We start from the raw sequence: 6000 nt of genomic DNA, 5'->3' as shown, positions 1-6000 counted from the left end.
ACATGGGATTGTACAATGTGGTGTAGATATACCCTCAGTATCCCCATACCTCAGTTATTTTCCAGTCTACAGAAAACTTTCTGGATTGCGAGTCTTCTAGATACATAGGTAGTATGCTCCTAGTTTCCTAAATGGAATCATGTATTTTGTTTTAAACGGTGCAGATTTAATTGTGTGTCAGAAATGTTACCTTTCAAGCCTGACTGAGATACAAGGGAAAGAAGAGCAGAAATAAGTAGGCATTTAGCAAGAGTTTTCTGCCTTGAAATTCTTTTACTGTAGGTTTTCACTTCTCTACAGACTGAACAGCACTGTGTTGGGATAGGCTTCTGCTGATGTGGCACTAGAATTTCCAAATTTGTCAGCTAGAAGGTATTGCTTCTACCTCCGCCTCCTTTTGTGTGCTGCAGCGCTAGAGACGTGGCAGCTCCCAGCGCGGCTTCCCAATGGTACGGTACGCATGCTGAATGCCCTTGGTGATGGTCAGGGCAAGGGGAGAGGGAGAGTCAATAATTCCAAGTTAAGAGCCATGCAGCATACACACATACAATTGAGAAAAAAAAAAAAAAAAAAAAAAAAAAAAGAAGGAAAAAAAAAAAGGAAAAAAAAGATCTTTATTTTTTTTTTTTCCATAGGAAAAATTTGGTAGTGGCACAACCCAATGCTCAGAGACTGCGAACAGTTAGATTTCAGGATGCCAGACTTTTATTGCCTTTGTTACAGTTTCTCAGTAATGTTAAAGAAATGGCTGTTAGAGTTTGACTACAGCTTGCAAATCGAGAAATATGTAGGGGAAATCTTTCAGCCTCTCTTGCCTGATCCCTCTGAAAGGGGAGAAGCTGGAGGCAGGATGACTCACCCATCCCTGGGACTTTTAATTTTAAGAGTTTGGAGCTGCTGTTAGCGGGGCCAGGCTGTGGAACACCCGGAGCCTTTCAGGGTTTTATGACCCCCTTCCACGTCATCCTGCAGCTCTCAAATCCCTGGAAGAAATATGCAGGCAGAGCAGGGGGGAAGGGAATCCTCTGCTTTTTGAACTGCAAGTTTTCTTGCACTCTATTCAAGCACTTGTGCCTTTAACCCATAAGCATACATTTTGCTAACATTCCTTCCAAGTACATGTCTACTTCCCATTCGTTTCCCCACGCATTTCTATATCCTGGGGGTTTGTTTGGAAAAATAAGGTAGTTAGCATTTTCCTTTTCACCTTGGAAAAAGACATTTTGCCCCCTCTTTTTGTGCCTGTGCTTTACATGCTTGAGTGAAAATTTCTGCCACCTCTGAGACTTCCCATTCCTCAGTATAAAATTCCTCAATATAAAATTCCTCAATATAAGAGTACTTGGAAGTAAGATCCAAAACGACAGTGGCTTTATGGTGTTTCTAAATAGCACAAAGAAGCATGATAAAGCTAGAGGACTCTTCTCTGTGCTGTACCTTCAATATTATAATTTTGTTACCAAGCTAAGTGAATAACTAGGAATTTACAGCTAAGCAGAAAGGTACTTGTTTTTATTTTAGGAAAGCACACAGAGAAGGAGCAGTAGTCTCTTCAGCTGTGTTAGAAAGAGCAGTTTTAATGAATAGCAAATGTCTCAACTTCCCTGCTGCTCCCCACCCTCATGAAAAAGTTTCCCTGCTCCTTGCCACAACATAAACACTGTATGTGGCATTATTTTTTTTTTAGCCTAATCTGAGCTGTTTCACATAGCTGTGCAACAAAAGAGTGCAAAAGTCATCTGGAAAACACATGCAGGATAGAGGTAGGGCTTCGAACCATCTATGCATGGTCAGATTAAAAGAATCTCATGGAGCAGCTCTGCAAGGGGAAGCTGGCTTGTTTCACTTCGTGACGTGTCAGGAGGATGCAAATGACAGACCATACTCGGGCTGAGCACAAGGCCTGGGCAAAGCATAAAATAGCCTTTGCTAAACTGCCCCCTGGATCTCCATGAGTAAATATATCACAGCTCATGGTCATGCAAAAGAGGAATCCTCAATATCTATGAAGGAGAGCTTTACGTTACTGAGATTTCAGGAACAGGAGACACCAAGCACGAAGGAGAAAATTGTTCTGCAAAATAAGATTCAAGACTTTTGAGGGCTTTTTCTATGTTTTTTTTTAAGGTTTTGTAAATGTGCATTTAACAATGCCTGAAAAGTTTTACATTCTCCCTTTTAATTCCTGCTAGTTCAAGTGATCAACATTTTTACTAAATCTGCTTTTCTATGAAACTTTTTCTTTTTTTGCCATACTATTTTTTTTTTTTTAAGAAGAACTTCTGTCGTTAGTAAGATACATGGGGGCTGATAAACAGTATTTTTATTTAATCTTTCACTTAAAAACATTACTGAAAAGTTTACAAAAGGTTACGATAAAGCAGAGTAATCTTCAGGGAAATTTTCTGATTTGAAAGAAATTGTTTGTTTGTTTTTTTAAATAAAGTTTGCATGAAAAGAACTGGAAAACCTCTCCCCATCAATAGCAAGCACAGAGTCACGTAAATATCTTCTGGTCAGGGTGTTTGGAAGTCAGTTAATTCAGCTTTATGCATGAAACAACATTGGTGCAAATGCTGTGTCACATCAGCTATGGCGTGCTCATGTGTTGTGAGGTAGAATGAAGAGGTAATTCATCTCCTGCCACTGTTATTTTTGTTTCCTTCTGTGTTGAGATTTCTCATCAGAGTCTTTCAAAGGGTCAGGTGTGGGACAAATGAACAGGGAGCTTGCACATAGAGAACTTCGCAGGAAATTCTGCAAAAATATGGGATGAAATAAAGTAGTCTCCTTCATGACAGGTCCATATGGGAAGGGCATTCCTTGTTTCCTGCTGTGTCACCAGAAGCTGTATCCTACATTACAGATAATAGGTCACTGCACTTAATTCCTATAGTTTTGTGAAGGGGGAAAGACTTGTTCATGAAAATCACCTTAAAATTTTCATGAAGGAATAAGAATGGTGGTTGGAGATGAGTTTTAGAAGTTAGATAAAGATAAGAAGTCCTGTAGTGGAACAGCCTAGAGAATATTGTCACTCAGGTGGCCCATCAAAAATCTTTCATTACAAATGTTTGATTCAGGGCATTTCATTGTTGTATTAAAAAGAAAAAAGAAAAAAAGAAAAAAAGAAATCCATAGCGGAGTTCTTTTCCATCCAATATTCTCAGGGCTCATTATGATCTTATCAGATTGGAGAAAAAGAAGAAAATAGCGAAGTAAAGTTCAATGAAAGCAAATACAAGTAAAATAGCTTCAGGAAGAAAAAGAAACAATTGCATAAATATACAATGAGTTGGGTCATATATAACTTGTCAGCTCTGTATTTCTATCAGATTTAATAGACTCAGGGTCTTAGATTTTTAATGGACTTTCTGTTCAAAGGTTAATTCCAGTGTCTACCTAAGAGCTCCACTTGACGAAACATTGGCAGAAGCTGGGAACTTTTCCTGACAATGTAAATGTTGGTGAGCAAGAACTTAAAAACCTGTCAAAGACCAGGGAGTCTCAGAACCACCTGTTCAACCTGTTGTTGCTTTTATACATCAAGGGATATGGTATGTATTATCTGATATGAAACATCTGACTTAGGCCCCAAAGCCATCTGAAACTTTATGTATATAGATATAAGAATATGTAAGGTTATTTGTATAAAGTTAAATACTCTCAGAGCAGTGAAATCCAGGTGATTTCATTGTTTTGTTTAATGAAGGCCTTTTATAGAGCTCATCTATCTAAACTTACTAAATGACAAAGCAGAAAAAATAAATTAAAATTGCTTTCCTTATAAAACATGTTAGCATCCTGCTGAGGGTTTCTTGCACTTGTACTTTCTTGTATTGTCAGTGTGCTGAATGGTAAGGGGGATAAATACATAGGAAAGACAGGTGTCTTGGTACCTCATACCAGTGTAAACAAATTATTCCATTACAAGTCTTTGGGACCAACATGTTCCAGTGCTGGGGTTGTTCTTCCCCAGGAGCAGGACCTCACACTCCTTATTGCCAAACTCCATGTCATTCATGTCAGCTCATTTCTTCAGCCTTTTGACGATGGCAGCATGACCCTTTAGCTCCTTCAAGTTTTGTGTTGTCTGCAAACTTGTTGAGGGTACACTCTATCCCATCATCTGGCTCATTAATGCAGATGCTATACAGGACTGGACCCACTAGTGACTGATGGGTTACACTGCTAGTTGCTGGCCTTTAATTGGACTTTGCATCTCTCACTGATCACGACTGTCTGGGCTCAGCCATTCGGACTAGCTGACAACATCAACAGCTTGCCTATAAGGATCTTACAGGAGACAGTGTCAAACACCTTTACTGAAGTCCAGGAAGGCAGTATCTACTACTCTTTCTTCTACTGAGCAAATTATCGTATTGGTCAGTCATGACTTTCCCTTGGTGAACCCATGCTGACTACTGCTGATGATTTTCTTCTTCACTTGCCTGGGAATGATTTCTGGGTTAAGCTGCTCCATCAGCTTCCCAGGGATGTGATGCTGTCAGGACTCTAATTCCCTAGGTTCCTCTTTCAGCCCTTTATGAAGACAGGATTGCTTTACATCTGAAGGTCTTCAAAGCTTTTTATAGCGTGGACGAGTATTCCTGTCTCCATCTCGCAGGGGTTAACAGAAGCATTACAGGGCAAGATGATTTGCTTTAGATGGCTCAGGAGAACAATGGCACAGACAGCACAGTGAAAATCATTTTGTTATGGGTAGTCATACATTTGTCATCTGTTGTGTTTTTTTAATATTCAGCATTATGCTTCATTTTTTAAACACCAATAGATTTTAGGAAATATGCCTTCACTTCTTTCCTGTCAAGGAATTTATGTGAATATATTTCCTCCATTTTCTGTCAGAAAGATTCCTGAAGATTGAAGGGAGACAGCAACAGGCTTTTTATTTCTCCATCTCATTATGCGTTTATATAACCATAGTGAAATATGTTTTCTGTTAGAAGAAAGAGGAGGGCAGTGAGGCTGTGTGTGTGTGTGTGTTAACAGACCCAAAAGTTGTCTGGAAACTGTGCCAAAACAATAGCATAAAAAGAAGGCATCTGGAAGTCATTAGGGAAGTTTGGAGGGGGCAGTGATTAAAGCAGGATGGAATTTCTGCTTCTTTTTTTTTTTCTTTCACAGTTTCTAAGCCCATCAAACACAACTTTAAACCAATCAAACAAAACTCTGGACTCTTATGAATATTCAAGAAAAAATTCTTGCCACCTCATTCCCCTCCTGAAGGCAACTTCAATAATCTCCCCTGTCACACATCCTTATATATTTCCCTGCGTTATTTGGGAGAGTTTGCATGGTTTTACTTTTGCTTTGCTTTTTCTTCTTTTTTTTTCTTCTTTTTTTTTTCATAGTAATCAATGGAAAGATTTAGTGTTATAATTTGATATTAAAGCTGTGGAGTATTCAAAAAATTGGATAAGAGATGCATGTCTATCTTTCTGCAGCCTCTTCCACTGACAAATCTATTTGTCTGTGGGTAGCCATTTTCCTGCTGCAGCTATCAGTGCTATAGGTTAGGCTGCCACTCTCCTCCCAATAGCTCCTGCCAATTTATGCTTTGAGTGCAGTAATTACTGCCACCTCAGTGATGCCAGGTCCTCCTTTTTTAAATACCTCCAACCTATGCAGTGTTAGATGGGGCTCTGGGCAAACTGATCTAGTACTTGATCTAGCGGCTGGCAACCTTTCCTGTTGGAAGAGGGAGGGAGGAAGGGTTGGAACTTGATGATCCTTCAGGTGCCTTCCAATCTTAGCCATTCTATGATTCTGTGATTCATAGGACATCCTTCTTCATACATCTGGTAATGCAAAAGTCTGAAAAATCAATCCTTTATCATTCTGATTTTTTTTCTCATTCCATTTGTAACTCTGTAGTATGAAATCTATTCTGTTATAAAGTCAGAATCAGCTGCAGTCAAAAATCTGAGAATGAATTTTTCTCAACTGAAATAAAAGATGAAAAGCATCATACAAAAT

The sequence above is a fragment of the Lagopus muta genome, chromosome 7, assembly GCF_023343835.1.
Source record: "Lagopus muta isolate bLagMut1 chromosome 7, bLagMut1 primary, whole genome shotgun sequence".
NCBI lineage: Eukaryota > Metazoa > Chordata > Aves > Galliformes > Phasianidae > Lagopus > Lagopus muta.
Note: the sequence above shows the minus strand (reverse complement) of the source record.